We start from the raw sequence: 22634 nt of genomic DNA on the forward strand, positions 1-22634 counted from the left end.
TGAAACAATTTCAGATTTTGATGCATATTTAATTTCTTGTCATATGGTTGCTTATGTAATGAGATTATATTCTATATAAACATTGTATTCCTGTGATTTTTGGTGATTTTATATAAATACCAGTTTGCTTTAAAATTCAAGTCTTTTCATTCTGTGTCTTTGCAATAAAAAGTGTTAAATATCTTCGCAATATTTTATTCCATTTTTTTGTTCTGATAGTCTGTTTTCTAATTGCAGGGTATTATAAATGTGAGCTCTTCCGTGGATCACAGCAACAATGAAAACTTGGCATAAAATAGAAGTAGATTTGTCGTGGAAAATGCCTACACTGTCTAAAACTGGGTTACTTTGATTGACGAAATAGGCTGATGATTGGATAATGTCTAGGCACAAAGTACAGGCAGAAATTCCTAGCAGAGAGAGTAAGGAGGAGGAGCAATTGAGGCATGCAGGGGAGTTGCCAGGAAACAGGAAGGAAGCAGCTTGTGCAATTTGTGGCAAAATGTAGACAAAAAATATGGGTTAATTTAAGTTATTGGTCCTAATTGGAAACAATCCTATGTTAAGGCCAAGCATTCAAGTAAGAAGTCTCCACACTAATGTTTTGGATCTGGTAGAACAGCAAATGACAATCTATATAGATTATTCAAACTTTGTATAATTGTGGTTTAAATCGATGTGAGGATGTTAGATGATACCAATGGGAAATGCTAAACTGGAAAGGAAAGCTGTAAGATAACAGCCTCAAAGAACTATATAGTTATTTAGAAAAGCAGGGAGTGGGAGAAGTGGCCTTCCCCAGAGAGCACAAAAGCTTATTGTCCATTAACCAATGGACACCCTTGAAAACACAGAATTGTAAAATGGTATGGATTGCTCCTTTTGTATTTAGGAATATATGTATATACAAGTTTATGTATAAAAATAACAATGCATGAAAAAGGACAAAAACTTGAAGGAGAACAGGAATGTGTGGTTTATAGGAGAGTGGGAGGGAGGAAACTGAAGGTACAAAATGTAATTTGTAATGAGTGCAAAGGCTCATGTACTCAAAGGTAGCACTGGGAAAGCAGAAATGTTAAATACAGGGTTGTCAATTCAATGCATACTCTGTTTTCTACTCTGACAGCTGGGGCTGGCGGTGGATAATTGCCTATATGTATTGTCCTTGTGCTATCTGTGACCAGGCCATGCTAAACTTCCAGAAGCAACACTGGGCATACTCAATATTCAGTGTATCAAAATACAGTTAAAATTATACATATTGATGAATTACTTGGGGAACTGTGAGAAAATCTCTAAGAAGAAAAATGGAGAGGACCTTTTAGTCCAAGTACATTTTGTTCCATGACATAATCTTGGATGTGATTTTCTGCCTCCTGCAACAAATATTTGCATTCAATTTGTAAGACATGTTTATTTTTGTCAGATGTAGGAACATAACTATAGAACCCAATGTGTTGAAAAATATTCTGAATGCTGTAATCACTGGATCTTGACTCTTGAGACAACTCAGAGTCAAATTCCAGAAGTTTGAACCAACCCAAGCTACTGAATCCTGTTGTTTAGAATTTCCTTCTTGCTCCATGTGGACTGTTAATCTGCCAGCCCTGCTGTTTGCAGAAACCCCTAGAAAATATATTATGTCCTAAAAAATTGAAAAACACAAAAAATAGATTCTTATTATTTGAAAGTTTTACAAACTTTTCTCTAAAAGAAATTTCTCCACTGCATTAATTAGTCTTAAGAAATAGCTAGAAAAGTAATGATTATATTTAGTCATGTTCTCCAGCTCTTTTGCATTATTCAAAATGATGTTTTTTCTGGTTGCCAAGATTCATATTCATTCTTCAGCATTGCAATATGTGTTTGTAACAAGTTTTAATTTTTAATATATATTATTTTTAAAGAATAATTATATATATAACTATATATATATGTATATATATATATGTAACTCTCCCTCTCTCTTCATATATATATATATTGTTTTGCAATATATATATATATATATATATATATATATATATATATATGAGGCTGCAAAACAATCCCAGTTCCTGCTGCTTTTTAAAGTATATGAAACCATGCCTCAGTGGGCTGGTACCTTAAAGGCCATTGGCTTAAGAAGCCGAACGAGCACCTACAGCGCCTTCCCATTTTGCTTAAGTAAGAGAGTTCAAAACCAATACAAAACAATATACACTAGGATCAGATAGCAAGTATAAGATTAGATTTACAATCAGATTAAACAATATTGAGCAAGGAATATATGTTAAATGTGTTAATAAACATTCTATCCTATGGAGTCTAAGTCTTATATAGAAATTGGCTTGGCTAGATCGTAAGAGTACAGTAACTATGACTATCTAATCTTCAACCCTATCTATGAACTGAGAAGGGAGATAATATAACTGGAGCTGACAGGAAGTACAATCAAGTAGCTTCCAAAGTGAGCAACATATGAAGGAAACAATTAGCTACCTGAGTAATCACACAAAGTCTCATTTTGCAATGTTGTAGCAACCAACTTTGGCTAAGGCCTAGTGTAATTGACAGACTATTTTCAGAGGCAGAAAATTTTTCAAAACCATTTATTTTACCCTTTCTTGGGAAGATTTGACCGTCTTGCTTGTCCATTTCTGGATATGATGTAACTTGTCAGTGGTTGAGGCACCGTCAGTTCCTTGCTCAAAGGCTAGTTTTGTCAAGAAGAAAACAAGCTCCACGTCTTCGGGACTCAACATTCTCTCAGGAATAGCTTGGTGTTGTCAGAAGCAGTCATGTCTCATGTCACCAGAACCCTAAGTTATTTAAATGCCATGTTCCACAGATTCTTCAAATGGTTGAAGAATACCTATCTAGAAAGACTACAAGAATATACCCAAGAGATGCCCTATCATATGACAAAAGCATTTGTTCAACTATGTTCATAGCAGCATTATTTGTAATAGCCAGAACCTGGAAACAACCTAGATGTCCTTCAATGGAAGAATGGATGAAGAAAATGTGGAATATATACACATTAGAGTACTACTCAGTGGTAAAAAACAATGACTTCTCGAATTTTGCATGCAAATGGATGGAAATAGAAAACACTATCCTGAGTGAGGTAACCCAGACCCAAAAAGATGAACATGGGATGTACTCACTCATAATTGGGTTCTAGCCATAAATAAATGTCAGTGAGTCTATAATATGATATCCTAAAGAAGCTAAATAAGAAGGTGAACCCAAAGAAAAACATAGCTATCCTCCTGGTTATGGGAAGTAGACAAGATTGCTGGGCAAAAAAAATGGGATCTTGGGAGTGGAGTGGGAGGGGGTAAGGGGAGATGGAGAGAGAAAGTGAGAAGGGGAGGATGGGGGGAACTTGAGGAATCGGGATGATTGGGATAAAGGAAGGTTGGATAGGGGAGGAGGGAAGCATATATCTTAATTAAGGGAGCCATCTTAGGGTTGGCAAGAGACTTGGACCTAGAGGGGCTCCCAGGTGCCCAGGACGATGTCCCCAGTTAGTTCCTGGGGCAGCTGAGGATAGGGAACCGGAAATGACCCTATCCTATAGCCATACTGATGAATATCTTGCATATCACCATAGAACCTTCATCTGGTGATGGATGGAGATAGAGACAGAGACCCACACTGGAGCACTGGACTGAGCTCCCAATGTCCCAATGAGGAGCAGAAGGAGGGAGAATATGAGCAAAGAAGTTAGGACCACAAGGGGTGCACCCACCAACTGAGACAGTGGGGCTGATCTATTGGGAGCTCACCAAGGCCAGCTGTACTGTGACTGAAAAAGCATGGGATAAAACCAGACTCTGTGAATATGGCGAACAATGAGGGCTGCTGAGAAGCCAAGGACAATGGCACTGGGTCTTGATCCTACTTCATGTTCTGGCTTTGTGGGAACCTAGCCAGTTTGGATGTTCACCTTCCTAGACCAGGATGGAGGGGGGAGGACTTTCGACTTTCCACAGGGCAGGGGATCCTGACTGCCCTTCAGACTGGAGAAGGAGGGGGAGAGGAGTGGGGGGAGGGGGAGAGGAATGGGAGGAGGGGGAGGGAAATGGGAGGCTGGAAGGAGGCAGAAATTTTTTTTTCAATAAAAAAGTAATAATAAAAAATAAAAAAAAGTAGAATTCATTATCAACACTAATTTCAAAAAGTCTACAAACAGTTCTAGTAAGGTGAACATCTAAACAGCCTAGGCTCCTGCAAAGCCTGTATGTTCAGTGGTATCAAAACCCAGTGCCATTGTTCTTGACTTCTCAGCAGTCCTCATTGTCTGGTATGTTCAGTGAGTCTCTTTTTATCCCATGTTTTTTCAGACCCAGTCCAGCTGGCATTGTTGTGTTCTCAAAAGAACATTCCCAGTGGGAGGTCCTTGGACTACCCACAGGGCAGGGAACCAGGTCTGCTCTTTGGGCTGATGAGAGAGGGGGAGTTGATTGGGGGAGGGGGAGGAATATGGGAGGTGGTGGCGGAGAAGAGACAGAAATCTTTAATAAATAAATAAATAATAAAAAAAATTCTACAAACATATCGAAATTAAGCAATGCTCCTTTGTACAAACCTGGGTCAAGGAAGAAATAAAGAAAGAAATTAAAGACTTTTTGGAATTCAGTAAAAATGAAGGCAAAACTTACCCAAACCTAATGGACACTAACAATGCAGTGCTAAGAGGAAAGTTCATAGCACTAAGAAAATACATAAAGAAAGCAGAGAAAGCTCTCACTAGCAACTTAACAGCACACCTGAAAGCTCTAGAACAAAAAGAAGCAGATTCATCCAGATGGAGTAGAAGATAGGAAATAATCAAATTGTGGGCTGAAATCAAAAAATTAAGAACAAAGAAAACAATACCAAGAATCAATGCAACAAACAGCTTATTCTTTGAGAAAATCAGCAAAACAGACAAACCCTTATCCAAACTAATCAAAAGGCAGAGAAAGAAAATTCAAATTAACAAAATCAGAAATGAAAAAGGGGTCATAATAACAGGCACTGAGGAACTCCAGAGAATCATTAGGTCATACTACAAAAACATGTACTTGGCAAAATTGAAAAATGTAAAAGAAATTGACATTTTTCTGGATAGGTACCATATACCAAAATTAAATCAAGACCAGGTGGACAATTTAAACTGACCAATAACATGCAAGGAAATATAAACAGTCACCAAAAGCCTGTCAACCAGAAAAAAAAAAAAAAACAAAAAACCAGGGCTAGATATTTTCACTGCAGAATGCTATCAGAACTTCAAAAAAGAAAAAAAAGCTATTACTTATGTTCCTCAAAGTATTCCACACAAAGTAAACAGAAATAACATTACCAAACTCTTTTTATGTATCTACAGTTACCCTAATACCAAAACTACACAAAGATTCAACCAAGAGAATTAAAGACCAATCTCACTCATGAGCATAGATGCAAAAATTCTCAAAAAAAAATACTGCCAATCTGAATCCAAGAAAGCATCAATAATATCATCCACCATGATCAAGTCATCTTCATCCCAGAGATGCAGGGATTGTTCAACACACAAAATCTATCAAGGTAATCCATGAAATAAATAAACTGAAAGAAATCATATGATCATCTCATTAGATGCTAAAAATGCATTTGACAAAACCCAACACCTCTTTTTGATAAAGGTCTTAGAAGGATCAGGGATACAAGGTACTTAGCTAAACATAAAAACAGCAATATACAGCAAGTTGACAGCCAACATCAAATTAAATGACGTGAAACTCAAAGTGTTGCCCCTAAAATCAGGAGAAACACAAGGCATTCCACTCTCTCCATATCTATTCCACATATATATTCATGTTCTTGAAGTTCTTGCTAAAGGAATAAGACAAAAAGAAGATCAAGGAGGGGGAGGGGAAAAAAAAAAGAAGATCAAGGAGATTTAAATTTGAAAGGAAGAAGTCACACTTTTGTTCTTTGCAGATGATAAGATTGTATACAAAAGTTACCCCAAAAACTCTCCCAGGGAACTTTTACAGCTAAAATACCTTCAGTATTATGGCAGGATATAAGATCAAATCAAAGATATCAGTACCCCTCCTATATACAAATGATAAAGAAGCTGAAAATAAATCGGAGAAACATCACACTTCACTATAGGCACAAATGACATAAAATATCTTGGGGTAACACTAAGCAAAGAAATGAAAGACCTGTTAGGCAAGGACTTATGTCTTTGAAGAAAGAAATTGGAGAAGATAACAGAAAATGAAAAATATCTTCTATGCTTTAGAGAGGTAGGATCAGCATATTAAAAATGGCAATCCTGCAGAAAGGAATCTATAGATTCAATGCAATCTCCATCAAAATCCCAATACAATTCTTCAAAGACCTTGCAAAAAATAATCAAATTCATATGAACAAACAACAACAATAACCCAGATAGCCAAAACAACCCTGAACAATAAAGAAACTTCCAGAGGCATGACCATCCCTGACATCAAGCTCTATTATAGGGCTGTAGTGATGAAAACAGCTTGGAATTGGCATAAAAACAGAAGTGTTAATCTGTGGAATCAAATTAATTGAAGAACTGGATATTAATCCATAAACATATGAACGTATGAACATATGACCAATAAAATACTGCCAATATGAATCCAAGAAAGCATCAATAACATCATCCACCATGATCAAGTCAGCTTCATCCCAGAGATGCAGGGATGGTTCCACATACAAAAAATCTATCACTGTAATCCATGACATAATTAAACTGAAGGAAATCATGTGATCATTTTTTGACAAATGAGTTAAAATTATGCAATGGAAAACTAAAGCATCTTCAACAAATGGTGTTGGCATAACTGGATGTCACCATATAGAAGAATGAAAATTGATCCATATGTATCCCCATGCACAAAACTCATATCCAAATGCATTAAAGACCTCAATATAAATCCATCCACTCTGACCCCAAAAAAAGAGAAAGTGGAGACTCGGGGGGGAGGGGGAATGGAGTGGAGAGAGGGGGAGAGGAGTGGGGAGAGGGTGAGAGGAGTGTGGGGAGAGGGAGAGAAATGGGGGAGGGAGAGAGAAATGGAAGGAGGGGGAGGGAAATGGGAGGCAGGGAGGAAGCGGAAATTTTTTCAACAAATAAATAAATAAATAAATAAAAAAAAGAGAAAGTGGGAAGTAGTTTTCAATGTATGGGTACAGGATACCACTTCCTAAATATAACACCAGTAAAACAGACACTAAATGCAACAATAAATAAATGGTACCTCCTAAAACTGAGAAGATTTTGTAAAGCAAAGGACACAGTCAAAAAGAAAAGATTATTGGGACCTCAATAATCTTTGAAAATGGGAAAAGATCTGCATCAACCCCAAGTCAGACTGAGGACTTATCTCCAAAATATAAAGAACACAAGAAATTAGACATTAAAATCCCAAATAACCCAAATTAAAAACTTGTGTACAGAACTAAACAGAGAATTCTCAACAGAAGAATCTCAAATTCCAGAAAGACACTTAAGGAAAAGTTCAACATCCTTAGCCATCAAGGATATGTAAATAAAAACAATTCTGAGACACTATTTTACATCATTCACAATAGCTAAGATCAACAACACCAATGAAAGTTTATACTGGAAAGGATGTGGAGTAACGAGAGCACTCATCCATTGCTGGTGGGAATGCAAACTTATACAACCACTTTTGAAATCAGTATGACAGTTTCTCAAAAAACTGGGTATTCACCTACCTCAGGATTCAGGAATACTACTCTTTGGTATATACACAAAAGATGCTCACTCACACTACAAAGACATTTGTTCAACTATGTTCAGAGCAGCATTATTTGTAATAGCCAAAACTTGGAAACAACCTAGATGCCTTTCAACCAAAAGAATGGATAAAGAGAATGTGGCACATTTACACATTAGAGTACTAAGTACTACTCAGAGATAAAAACAATGCCATCTTGAAATTTGCATGCAAATTGATGGAACTAGAAAAACATCCTCAGTGAGTTAACTAAGACTCAGAAAGATGAACATGGTATAAGCTCACTCATAAGTGGATACTAGCTATAAAGCAAAGGATATTGAGCCTATAGTTCATGATCCTAGAGAAGATAAGTAACAAGATGAACCCTAAGAAAAACAAACATATATCCACCAGAATGGGGAAAATAGACAAGATTGCCTAACAAAATTGGGAGCATGTGGGTAGGGGTTAAAAGGAGGGCAGAAGGAGAAGATAAGGGGAGATGGTTAGCAGGGGGGAGAACTTGAAGGAATGGGATAGTCGAGATGGAGGAAGGACAGAGATGAGAGTAAGGAAGGAGATATTTTAGTTGAGGAAATCATTATGGGGCTAACAAAAATCTCTCACTATAGAAATTCCCAGGAAGTCACAACAATGACTCCAGTTAAGACTCTAAGCAATAAAGAAGGGAGTGCCCAATCTGACCCTTGCCCTGTAGTCCGATTGGTGAATATCTTAAATGTCAACATAGAACTTTTATCCAGCCACTGATGGAAACAGAGGCAGAGACCTGTGTAGAAGAACTAGACTGAGCACCCAAAGTCCAGTTGAAGAGTGGGAGGAGTGAGAATATGAGCAAAGAGTTCAAAACAATGATGGGGACTCCCACTGAAGCAGTTTACCTGAGCAAATGGGAGCTTACCCACTCCAGCTGGACAGTGAAATAAACAGCATAGGTCCAAACTAGTCCTTGTGAATGTGTGTGACATTTGTATGGCTGGACAGACTGCAGGGCTGCTGGCAGTTGCACCAGAATTTATCCTTACTGCTTGTACTGGTTTTTTGGAATCTATTCTCTTTGGATGGATACCTTGCTCAGCCTAGATATAGTAGGGAGGGCCTTAGACCTTCTCCAAAGCAATGCACATTAGCTTCTCTGAGGAGTGAATGAAGGGTGTGGTGGGAGATTAGTTGGAGGAGATGAGAAGAGAGGAAGGTATGGGGACTAGGATTGGTATTTAAAATTTAAAATGGTTTTGTTTTTGTTTTTTTTTTTTAATAATGAAAGAGGAAACATCCCCCTTTGGAATGGAATAAAATAAAGAAAAAATGAAATTACTTCTGGAAGGAAAAATTTGTTTTACCTTGAAGTGTCAGACTACACCACTATGGGTAAGGCATGGTATGGAGTCTCAGTCCATGGCTCCCAAAATGTGAATCCATTGCTATGCAAATTATGTCATTTTTGGGGGAGGAAAGACAGGCTTTGAGAGGGTCTGCAAATTATTGTCAGCCTTATGAGAACCCTCTAGTCTGTGGAATGATGGGAAAATAAGTTAGAGATCAGATAAGGTCTGCCTAATCCTCTTCATGATTTTGGATGCTCATTTGAGACTCTACAGGACACTCTCATCAGGCCTGCAACATTTTGCCCTGTTTTGTCTGAGGCTGATGTACTGCACTGATCAGAGTGTCACGAAGGGATATTGAACACATTCTCCTTAGAGAAGGGACATTAGTAAAGCATTTCATGGAGACTGTCTTCCACTGTGCTTGTCTGTGCAGATTGAACATATTTCATTTTACTGAGCTTCAGCTTCTTCCACTGTATTCATTTTCAGGATAAGGAAAGAATGTGAATGAAATGTGCAATTCATGTGGAAGCAGGTCATGACTGTCTCTCATGAAGGAATAACAGGAAAGTAATGCATTGGTACCTTTAAAATTCTCCTTCCAGAGATAGCATAGGAAGAGTGGAGAGGGATTCAGGTAATATGCAATCTGATGTTCTCCATCTAAAAAGTCTTCAAATTTGCTGATCTATGTATATAATATAGATTTCTGCAATTGCTAATTTCATAGAGATACTACCAATTAAAATGCATAAGTTAGCCGGGCGGTGGTGGCGCAGGCCTTTAATCCCAGCACTTGGGAGGCAGAGGCAGGTGGATCTCTGGGAGTTTGAGGCCAGCCTGGTCTACAAGAGCTAGTTCCTGGAACAGGCAACAAAGCTACAGAGAAACTCTGTCTCAAAAAACCAAAAAAAGAAATGCATAAGTTAGGGACAGAGTTACATCAATAAACCCTCATTTTTATTAGGATTGACTTTGGTACCCAATCCCTGCGCCTCTTCCACCTGGGAGTTAACCTGTTAACAAATGAAAGTTTACTTTCTTTAATAAACTATTCTGCAACACCAACTTGACCCAAGTCACTATTGAGAAAGGGCCTGATATGTAGAAGCTGGTTGCTAGTTCTATAGGAATTGTTCTGTGTGATGTTTTGCAAGATCAAAGGTTACATGGCAAACACCTTCTAGCCTGCAACAGGTGTAACATTGATGTGGGAGTGTCATATATCAATCTGTTGATTTCATTGGTTAAGCAATAAAGAAACTGCTTGGCCCTGATAAGTTAAAACATAGGTGGGAGGAGTAAGCAGAAGAGAATGCTGGGAGGAAGAGGACGTGAGCTCAGACTCGACAGCTCTGCTCTCTGGAGCAGAGACGCCATGCTCTGCTCTCCCGGACACACGTGATGAGGCTCCGACCCAGGATGGACGTAGGCTAGAATCTTCCCTGTAAGCGCACCTAGCAGTGCAACACAAATGATTAGAAATGGGCTAAATTAATATGTGAGAGTTAGCCTAGAAGAGGCTAGATAGAAATGGGCCAAGCAGTCTTTAAAAGAATACAGTGTCCACATAATTATTTCGGGGCATAAGTTAGCAGGCGGCCGCGGTGCTTGGGACACAGCCCCGCAGCTCCTATTATAACATAACATGAACTCAGCCTTCTGTCTTTAAATCTGCTACCCTCTTTTGTCTTTCAAGGAAGAAAACTATTTGAGAGACCTTACTGTACTTTTAATTGGTTTAATAACGGTTGGGGACTTGTAACTTTTTTCCATGAACTATTTCAGAAAAAAAATAGAGTATAGCTAAATAAAAGATATAACCAAAGTAATTGAATTCCCAGTTAAAGTAGTTCTAGTCTTTATAAAAATACAATTCAGAATGAAGGAAAGATTTGTCACTATGCTGTTACAGTATATTTACACAATATAATCCATTCGTTGACTAGCAAGTCTGAGTTCAAGCTAATTTTAAGTAATATTATTTGGGAGAGTTGCATAATTTTAAATTATTTTTGGTGGTTGAAGAGAAGGTTCAGTGGTTAAGAGCACATACTGATCTTACAGTAGATTCAAGTTCATCCTTTGCATTTACGTAGAGTGGCTCATCACTGCCTTTAATTTCAGCTCCTGGGAATCCAGCAGTACTGGCCTCTGTGTATGTCTGTGTGTGGGGGGGGGGGCAGTCTGTGTGTTTGTGTTTACACCCGCACACATAATTTATAATAAAAATAAATCAAAAAGGCAAAAAAATCTGAAACTTTTTTTCAGTAATCTCTATAATTGGGTAATAAAAACTTATTACTGAAGATATTGGAAGTAAGTATCCACAGTCCAGCAGAGGGCACTGTGAACTTCTCAGATACTGACAAGCACTGGAGTGAACTCTGAACTTGAATTTAACCTCCTGGGCCAAGTTCACACCCAGAATTAGAGGTTACAGCACAGCAGATGTTTCCTCAGAGCTGCCCCTCCCTTCTGTGAGTAGAATTTTGCCCAGGGCTGAAGCGATGTAATTTAGTGGTGATGGTGATAGTAAAAGACACATACTTCAGCAAGTCACCATTTCCCCAGTACCCTGAAAACCCCAGAGACCAGCAGCATCTGACCTGGACACCTGTTTCACCTTTCTGTCTTTCCTCCATCTCTATCAAGTTACATGGAGATTAATAAGGCCTGCTTTTGGAATGACTTCTCTCAATCTTTCCTCATTCTTAAACCTAACAGCTATTTCTTTCAGGGTCTCCTGCACAAACTGTGGTGATGCTGAGGAATGAGGGTCTCTAGCAGTTATTGTCTTTTTTCCCACTGGCTCCAGAAGTAGTCTGGTCAAGCCTCTAGTCTCTGATTCACCTGACAATTAACAGGCACTCACACTCCCTGTCAGTGTTTACCTTAAGTATAGTCTTGTTCTGGGCTTTAGGGTTACTAGACTGAAGAAAGTGCTGAAGGCTACAGCATGCTGCACTAAAGAGGTACGCAGCACAGTGAGACACAGATGAAGAAGCAAAACAAATGCACATTTGCCTGAACCTGAGTGTAAGAACTGTCCTGCGATAGTGGGATTCCATGGGCAGGCAATGTTTCATCCTAAATTTAACACTCCACAGAGAAGAATGTGAAGGGAAATATCTGCCTTCATTTGTGTTTATTTAGAATAAAAAAGTGGAGATATTTCTCAACTGTCAAAATAGAGAATAAAAACATAAAACCAGAAGTAAAGTATTTTATTTCTCCCTTATGCATTTGTTTGTAAGATTAGAGTCAACAGATCTCCAGTCTTCACAATGTTCTGTGTGAGTTCTTTTTACTAGATCAAAGTAGAGTTCATTCCTATTTTACAACTATTGTTATATTATCTTTCATTTGAAGGAAATGAAATTCATTGTATAGCTTTAAAAGTATGAAGCTATATATTTTAATATATAATGACATTAAATAACATATAACATATGACATATAATAATGCATACTATTTTATATATTATATAATATAATTAATTACTATGTAAAATATGTTATGCTATATGTAATTAATATAAAATATAATCAATATACTCTATATTACATATATAATTAATTTATATTTTATTTAATATATGTCCATTATCTTTAAAATTTCTATAGCTTTATAAATGATACCATTCAAAATTTCCACTTCCTCACCTCCTCCCATATCCCTCCCACTCTTCTACCCACCCTCTGCTCTCCCCCTGATTGCTCTTCGGGCCGAGGAGGGGGGGACTTAATTGGGGGAAGGGGAGGGAAATGGGAGGCGGTGGCGGGGAAGAGACACAAATCTTTAATAAATAAATAAATTAAAAAAACAGAATAATAAAAGCCAGTACATGCAGTGGATACAAATCCCAGTGTCATTATCATTGACACCTCAGTCTGCCCCAACTGTCAATGACTTTCACAGGGACTAGTTTGATTCCTTACTCATTCACTCCCAGTCCAGTTGGAGTTGGTGAGCTCACATTAGCTCAGGCAAATTGTCTCAGTGGATGAACCCCTCATGGTCTTGACTTCCTTGCTCATATTCTCCCTTCTTCCACTCTTCAACTGGACCTTGGGAGCTCAGACCAGTGCTCCTATGTGGGTCTCTGCCTTGGTTTCCATCTCTTGTTGAAAGAAGGTTCTATGGTGATATTTAAGGTAAATCATCAGTCTGACTACAGGGCAAGGCCAGTTCAGGCACACTCACCTCTATTGCTTAGGGTCTTAGCTTAGGTCTTCCTTGTATATTCCTGGGAATTTTTCTAGAGCCAGGTTTCTTGCTAACCCCTAAATGGCTCCTTCAATCAAGATATCTCTTTCCATGCTCTCATATCTGTCCTTTCTCCATCTCAACTATCTCATTCCCTCATGCTCTCCCCAAATCTCCCCTTTTCTCGTCCTCTTCCCCTTCTCCCCTTTCTTCTACCCCCCCACCCACATGCTACCAAATTTTGTCAGGCAATCTTATCTGCTTCCAATTTCCAGATGGAACTATATATGCTTTTCTTTGGGTTCACTTTATTATTTGGCTTCTCTAGGATCATGAACTATAGGCTCAATGTCCTTTGTTTTAGGCTAGTATCCACTAATGAGTAAGTATATATTATATTCATATTTTTAGGTCTGAGTTATCTCACTTAAGATGGTGTTTGCTAGTTCCATCCTTTTGCATGCAAAAATCAAGATGTCATTGTTTTTTACTGCTGAGTAGTACTCTGATGTGTGGATGCACCACACTTCTTTATCTATTCTTCTTTTGAAAGACATCTAGGTTGTTTACAAGTTCTGGCTATTAAAAATAATGCTGCTACGAACATAGTTGAACAAATATTTTTGTAGCATGATTGAGCATCTTTTGGGAATATTTTCAAGAGTAGTACTGCTGGATCCTGAGTTAGGTTGACTCCCAATTTTCTGAGACACCACCATACTGATTTCCAAAGTGGTTGCAAAAGTTTGCATTCCCACCAACAATGAATGAGTGTTCCCCCTAATCCAAATTTTCTCCAGCATAAGCTATCATTGATGTTTTAGATCTTAGCCCTTGTGAATGGTGTGATTTTATGAAAATGATAGAGACCTTTAAAGAGGAAATGAAAAACTCCCTTAAAGAAATGGAAGAGAAGATAAACAAAAAGTTAGAATAAATTAATAAATCCCTCAAAGATACCCAACAAAACCAGCAAAAAAACAATCAAACTGGTGAAAGAAACAGTTCAAGACTTGAAGACTGAAATGAAGGTAATAAAGAAAACAGAAACTGAGGGAATTCTGGGTAAATGAACAGGAACGATAGAGAAAAGTATAACCATCTCAATACAAGAGATATAAGAATTTCAGGTGCTGAAGATTCTATAGAGGAAATGGACTCATTGGTCAAAAAAAATAAATCGAACAAATCTTAACACAAAATTTTCAGGAAATTTGGGACACATTGAAGAGACCAAGCCTAAGAATAATAGGGGTAGGTTCTTTCCAGCTTGGGCCCAGCAGAATGGCTCCTGCAAAGGAGGGTGGCGAGAAGAAAAAGGGCTCTTCTGCCATCAACGAGGTGGTGATCGAAGAATACACCATCAGCATTCACAAGCACATCCATGGCATGAGCTTCAAGAATCGTGCCCCTAGGGCACTCAAACAAATCTGGAAATTTGCCATGAAGGAGATAGGGACTCCTGATGTGCAGCTTGATACCAGGCTCAATAAAGCCATGTGGGCAAAAGGAAGAAGAAATGTTCCATACTGTATCTGGGTACGTTTATCCAGAAAATGTAATGAGGATGAGGACTAACCAAATAAACTCTATACGTTGGTAACTTACATGCCTGTTAACACATTCAAAAATCTACAGACAGTCAATGTGGATGAGAAGTAACCTACTGAATCTCAAATAAAGTTGGAGAACTGCCTTCAAAAAGAAGAATAGAGGTAGAAGATGGAGAAGAAATCAAGCTCAAAGACACAGAAAATATATTCAACAAAACTATAGAAGAAAACTTAGCCAACCTAAAGAAGGATATTCCTATGAAGGTACTAGAACCTTACAGAATACCAAATAGACTAGATAACAAACATCCCATTGCCATATAATGATCAAAACACAAAACATACAGAATAAAGAAAGAATATTAAGAGCTGCAAAGGAAAATGGTCAAGTAACATATAAAGATAAACCTATTAGAATTACACCTGATTTCTCAATGGAAACTATAAAACACAGAAGGTCTTGGATAGATTTGCTGTAGACACTAAGAGACCTGACTACTATACACAGCAAAGTTTTCTTTCACCATCAATGGAGAAAACAAGATATTCCATGACAAAACAGATTTAAACAATACATATACACAAACCCAGCCTTACAGAAAGTAGTAGAAGGAAAGCCTCAACCCAAAAAAGATAATGATACCCACAAACACAGACATATGATAACCCTCCACTAAAATGACCCAATGAATGGAAACACACAAACCATACCACCAAAAAATAACTGGAGTTAACAATCAATGCTCATTAATATAGATTAATATCAATGAACTCAATTCACCTAAAAAAGACACAAGGTAAGAGAATGGATATGAAAACAGCATCCAGCTTTTTGCTGTTTACAAGAAATATACCTCAACCTCAAAAACAAACACTATCTCAGAGTAAAGGGTTGGGAAAAGGAAGGTTTTCCAATCAAACAGACCTAAGAAACAAGCGTGTGTGGCTATTCTAATATCTAACAAAATTGTTTTCAAACTAAAATCAGTGGGACAAGATGTAAAAGGACATTTTATAATCATAACAGAAACAATTCATCAAGATGCAGTCTCAATCCTGAACATCTATGCCCCTAAAACAAGAGCACCCACATATGTAAAAAAAAAAAAATTACTAAAACTTAAATTGCACATCAAACCCCACACACTAATAGTAGAAGATTTCAACACTTCTCTCTCACCAATGGACAGGTCAACCAGACAGAAATTAACAGAGAAATAAGAGAACTAACAGATATAATGAATCAAATGAACTCAACAGACATCTATAGAAAATTCCACCCAGATAGAAAAGGATATACCTTCTTCTCAGAATCTCATGGAACTTTTTCTAAAATTGCTACATACTCAGTAACAAAGAAAACATCCACAGATCAAAAAAAAAAATGGAAGTAACCACCAGTGACTGATTGGATCACCATGGAGTAAACTTAGAATTTAACAACAATACTATCCGAAGGAAGCCTACAAACTTATGGAAACTAAACAGTCAACTATTGAACCTTCTCTGGGCCAAGAAAAAAATAAAGAGATTAAAATCTTCTAGAATTGAAATAAAATGAAGGCATAACATATCCAAATATTTGGGACACTATGAGAGCAGTGCTAGGGAAAGTTCATAGCACTAAGTGCCCACATAAAGAAAACAGAGAAAGCTCACATTAGCGACTTAACAGCACACCTGAAAGCTCTAGAAAAAAAAAAAAAACCAGACTCACCCAGGAGGAGTAGAAGACTGGAAATAATCAAACTGAGGGCTGAAATCAACAAAATAGAAACACAGAAAACAATACAAAGACTCAACAAAACAAAGAGCTGGTTCTTTAAGAAAGTCAATGACAAACCCTTATCCAAACTAATCAAAAGGTGGAGAGAGCACATACAAATTAACAAAATCAGAAATGAAAAGGGGGACATAACAACAGACACTAAGGAAATTCAGAGAAGCATTAGGTGTTAATACAAAAGCCTGTACTTCAAAAAAAAAATTGGGAAATATGAAAAAACAGGCATTTTCTTTTAGATAGATTCCATATACCAAAATTGAATCAAGACCAGGTGAACAATTTAGATGAGTCGGTTTTGCAAATCTGTCCTCCAGAATCAGTATGTGATAACACAAGTCACTTGTATTAACCTTCTTTTTATAGGTTGGTATGTTGTTGCTTCCTTTTCCAGGAACTAACAAGCTAGGCAATAATTTGTAAAGTATTTTTGAATTTGTGCACCTTTCTTTCTTCTTCCCTCACATTTTATTCCTAAACATATTGACACATTGGCTCATATTTCTTGCTTTATGACTGCAAATAAACTCTAAGGTTAAACAACTTTCAGTCTTAAATCATAAATATATCTCTCCTCTTTCAATATTTTAGTACTGTAAACAAGAACACAGTAATGCAGCTTCTAGTAGATGTGTTTTCTTCAATAGCATCCACCTGTGAATATGTGATCACACAAGTATTACTTTGTTATTAGAAACTCAATTTTGAACACTCGATGAACTCTATGACAGTGAAGGAAATTTCTGTCACTTTTAATAGGAAACCTTAAGAAAGTTAATCCTGTCATTTAAGGCACAGACTGAAAGTCAGGGTATTCTTTTGTTATACATGGTACTAGAAACAATAAATAGAAGAAAAAGGAAAAGTCCATAACCCGAATCACAATAGTTTGTAGCTTGTGTTAATTCAATACTTGTTAAATCTCAAAATGTACATGAACCCCATGTATCTGTAGGTCTGAATTGGGTTCTGCCATCCTTTACTTGTGAAGTCCTCTTTCCCAAGTAACTCATATCAATATTTAAATGTCAATAATATCAAAGAAATGCCTAATATAAACTGAAAACCACAGGTGGGAAAAATAGCAAAATAGTCATGAAAGATCCATGAGATTTTAAATTATCTATTAATTAGTTACTTACATATTTATTTAATGATTGAAGGTGTGTGTGTGTGTGTGTGTGTGTGTGTGTGTGAGAGAGAGAGAGAGAGAGAGAGAGAGAGAGAGAGAGAGAGAATATACCACACCATGAGTGTGACACCTACAGAACATCTTGTGTAATTTGACTCATTCCTTCCACAATGGTAGTTTCAGGAATCAACTCCTATTGTGAGACTTGACAAGCATTCTCACATATTGAGCCATGAAGGCAGAGGCTGATTGTTCATTCTCAGCCACCCTAACCTGAAATATCACACAAAAACTGTATTAATTGCAATACTTCTCTACCACTTGCTTAGGCATATGTTTAGCTAACTCTTAATATTATCACTTCAAGGCTCTTATTTTACTAGTAAGGTTCTGAGGCATCTGAATTCTTTGGCAGCCACATGACATCTCTCTAGCTCTGCCTTCTTTCTCCTCTATCTCTACTTTGAATTCCATCCTTACTCTATTTTGCCATTTATAGGCCCAAGAAGCTTCTTTATTCATTTATCAAATAAAAACACATATACAGAAGGCCCTCCTATACCATTGAATATAACACATATACAGAAGGACTCCCCACACCATTAAATGAAACACATATACAGAGGAACTCCCCACACCATTAAATGAAACACATATACAGAGGAACTCCCCACACCATTAAATGAAACACATATACAGAAGGACATCTCACACCAGAGCCATGTGTTTGTTCTGAGTAGGTTCTGAGTGGAATACAATGTCTATAGTTCTGCACATGTTTTCAACCAGGGATAATTAGAACCCTAAGTTCTTTCTTTTTTTCCTTTGTTTCTCTCTCTCTCTCCCTCCCTTCCTCTCTCCCTCCCTCTTTTCTTTCTTTCTTTCTTTCTTTCTTTTCTCTCTTTTTCTTTCTTCCTTTCTATTTCTTTATTTCTATTGTTTTTGTCATTTGTCAGTTAATATTTCATCTTCAGATTCTCTTTTAAAATTCTTTTCACACAATATATTTTAATCATATACTTTCCCTTCCCCTAGATCCTCCCAGATCCTTCCAGCTCTCTGCCCACCCAAGTACATTTTCTTTCTCTTTCAAACAAAACAAAACAGATCCCCCACACAAAAATAAAGCATCAACAACAGAAAAATAAAAACAAAATAGATATGGTGAAATGGGGAAATTAATCAGACTACAGAAAAACAAAAAGTGCACACACACAAACAAACTATAGAGTCTGTTTACTATTGACGAACTACCCCTTGCTATGAGGCCTGCCCTGTAGGGTATGTTATACTTCAGTAACACTCCACTGGAGATAACTGATTTTCACTTTCCCGTGTTATCTATTGCAAATAAATTCTGGCTAAGGTTATGACTATCTGATTGCTTCTATTTCTTGGTGTTGGCTATTTGTCTGATTTGAACCTATGCTGGTCTTACATGCTTGCTTTCATAGTTTCTATGACTTCACATTTGAATCAGTCTTGTATCTGGAAGATGCTGTCTCCTTGGAGGCATCCATTGTATCTGACTCTTAAGCTCTTTCCACACAACTCCTCTCCTGCGTATTCCCTTAGCCTGGTATATTGGTGGTTTGACAAAGTCAACCTAAATAGATAGTTCCTTTAATCATGCATAAGTTAAAACTTAACTGAGCAAACACACATAATCCTGACATTCCTCTTACTTCTGCTGAACCTCTCCAATGACTAACCATGATTCATCATTTTTTCTATCATGATTTATTAATTCTTGCCTTCAATTTCGAGCTGTTCCCTTTTGTGATCATCTATCCTTATAAAGATCTGTCAGTTAAATATATATTTTTTTATCACATAAGTAGTAGGCAGGTGTCAATGAGTGTATTTTTGACAACATCACAGACATTCTTTATCAATATTCTGTAATCCTTACCTAAGTACAAATACAGTCTCACTGTGTTCTTCCTCCAATTTGTTTCTTTATAATTTTGTTTTGTATTGCCATGTTATTTTTAATTTTTTATTTATAATGCATCAAGAGATTCATGCAGTATAATATTAATCATTCTAGATACTAGTATATTCATCAGTGTGTCTCTATGGGTCAATCTGCTGAAGAACGAAGTAGACAGAATAAGTCTGGATTCTTGAGCATTCTGAGAAGGGGATCATGGAGTAAATTTCTCTGTCCTCAGTATAAGTAGGAAAAGGCCCTGAATAAAGACATCCCTATAAATTAAGGTCTACAACTTTGATTCTCAAATTTGCTAATGTGCTGACTCCTTAGTACAGTTTCTAATTTGGTGGTGACACAAACCATAAAATTTTTCATTGCTATTTCATAACTGTAATTTTTCTACTGTTTTTTATCATAATATAATATTTAAACAATAGCAAATCTGATATATGACATCTGTCTTGTGGGGATCATAAGCTATAGGGTAAAGACACTGGTCTACCGAGTAGTGCTCTTACTGGGGAGAAGAAAACTAAAGAGAAGATGTAAAAGTCAGCCTCAGAGGAGGTAACTCAGTCTGTCCTTGATCAGAAATGCTTAGTAGTCAAAGCCTTGGGAAAGTATGGTGCTCACAGTTATGACAGAACTAAACCTGCTCAGTGAGGGCTCGTAAGATCCACTGAAGTATCTGGAGACTCAAAGCTGAGAATACGAACATCTGTCTCTCTGTGACTCTTCATGATTCAATAGGCCCTGCAGCTGAGGCTACTGAGATCTCTTTGGCAGACTCAGGAAGGAAGTGACACTCAGACATTTGAAGACACAAACACCTAAGAAGGAATTTTCTTGACCAAGATAAATTTGCATATTTGTAGGAAAGGCCCTGTCAGATGTCTGAGAAATGGTGAAGTATAAGAGAGATCCACACCTGTGTGTCTCAACAGAGGTCAGTGGTGTCTGCACCATGGCCTGGATTCTTCTCCTCTCCTTCCTCTTTCATTGTACAGGTCAGGAGAATCAGCTGCACTTTGATGCCAGTTGAGGGATACCAATGACAAGGTAATTCTCTCCTCTTCTCTCACCTCAGAAGATAATGTGTTTCTCTATTCCAGGGTCTTTCTCCCAACCTGTGCTAACTCAATCACCCACAGCCTCAGCCTCCTTGGGTTCCTCAGTCAAACTCACCTGCACCTTGAGTAGTGAGTATAGCATCTACGCCATTGGATGGTACCAGCAACATCCAGGCAAACCTCCTAAGTATCTGATGTATCTCTATGATAATGGAAACTACAGCAAGGGAGATGGGATCCCCGATCGCTTCTCTGGCTACAGCTCTGGGGCTCATCGCTACTTAAGCATCTCCAGCATTCAGCCTGAAGATGAAGCTGACTATTTCTGTGGTGTAGATTATCTCACTAGTGGAGTATTCGGGTGAGCACAGTAAAACAGATAAATGAGGAAGCAGGACAGGAACTATTTACCTCTCTTGCTAGCAAGGCTAGCCTATGATTTAGAAAAGGATCATCTGATGTTCTTACCTGTCACATTCCTAGGATATTTTCCTGTTATTACTTAAGGTGATAGATCATAGTTCCAGCTGCTGAGCTTCTTGTGAAAGAGAGAAAAGGCAGGTTTTGTGTAGAGAGAAATGCTGTGTAAAATTAATGACTATGAAAAGCAAATCTCATGTATACAGAGATGAGGAGGTGAGAACTTTTTGGAAGTTAGAGAATTGGGCTTAATGCTTTTGTTGTTATTTCCCAACGTTCATAGTACTGTCTATTTGTTCGAAGATCGCTGTTTTCTCACATGCTCCTAGTACTTTAACTTTAGCAAATTTCTGAGCAGTAAGGTTTAATAACATTTATGAGGCAGTGTGGTAGGTCCTCCTAGACTCATGACAAACTAATAGAAACAGCCATGAGGGCTGAGCATTGTCCTTAAATATATACAAACTTTTCCATATCACTCCCAACACTTCTTTTTACTCAATAAGCCATCCCAGATATTTTGAAGGAAAGATAAAATTACAAACATATGGATTAATCTCTGCCAAAATACTTACATATGACTTTTCTATATCAGTATTTTGTTTATTGAGAAAAGGAAAAAAAAAAGTTTCCTCCTCCTCCCAGCCTCCCATTTCCCTCTCCCTCCTCCAATCTTTCTCCCCCTCCCCCACTCTTCTCCCCCTACCTCTCCAGTCCAAAGAGCAGTCAGGGTTCCCTGCAATGTGGAAAGTCCAAGGTCCTCCCCCCTCCGTCCATGTCTAGGAAGGTGAACATCCAAACTGGCTAGGCTCCCACAAAGCCAGCACATGAAGTAGGATCAAAACCCCGTGCCACTGTCCTTGGCTTCTCATCAACCCTCATTGTTCGCCATTTTCAGAGAGTCCGGTTTTATCCCATGCTTTTTCAGTCACAGTCCAGCTGGCTTTGGTGAGCTCCCAATAGAACAGCCCCACTGTCTCACTGGGTGGGTGCACCCCTCATGGTCCTGACTTCCTTGCTCACCTTCTCCCTCTTTCCACTCCTCATTGGGACCTTGGGAGCTCAGTCCAGTGCTCCAGTGTGGGTCTCGGTCTCTATCTCCTTCATCACCAGATGAAAGTTCTATGGTGATATGCAAGATATTCGTCAGTATTGCTATAGGCTAGGGTCATTTCAGGTTCCCTATCTTCATCTGCCCAAGGAACTAACTGGGGACATCGCCTTGGGCTCCTGGGAGACACTCTAGGTTCAAGTCTCTTGCCAGCCCTAAGGTGGCTCCCTTAACTAAGAATTGTGCTTCGATGCTCCCCTATCCAGCCTTCCTTTATCCCAATCATCCTGTTTCCCCAAGTTCCCCCCATCCTCCCCTACTCACTTTCTCTCCCCATCTCCCCTTACCCCCATCCCACACCACCCCCAAGATCCCACTTTTCTTC

General features: G+C 38.0%; 2 protein-coding genes, 1 pseudogene and 1 gene segment (V, D, J or C); all 4 read left to right on the forward strand.

Annotated features, from left to right (window-relative positions):
• LOC121464736 overlaps nucleotides 1–22634 on the forward strand; it is a 994671-nt gene that overhangs the window by 724886 nt on the left and 247151 nt on the right.
• The window catches only part of LOC121464737 (immunoglobulin lambda-1 light chain-like), an 840936-nt gene that overhangs the window by 574620 nt on the left and 243682 nt on the right, over nucleotides 1–22634 (forward strand). The gene's annotated exons all lie outside the window — the stretch shown is intronic.
• Nucleotides 1–22634, forward strand: part of LOC121464628 (zinc finger protein 345-like) — a 218511-nt gene that overhangs the window by 32616 nt on the left and 163261 nt on the right. The window lies entirely within an intron of this gene.
• On the forward strand, nucleotides 14580–14966 carry LOC121464629 (annotated as a pseudogene).

This window comes from Microtus oregoni, unplaced genomic scaffold (genome assembly GCF_018167655.1).
Source record: "Microtus oregoni isolate MIOR12 unplaced genomic scaffold, Mior012 000029F_ref0000214, whole genome shotgun sequence".
Lineage (NCBI taxonomy): Eukaryota > Metazoa > Chordata > Mammalia > Rodentia > Cricetidae > Microtus > Microtus oregoni.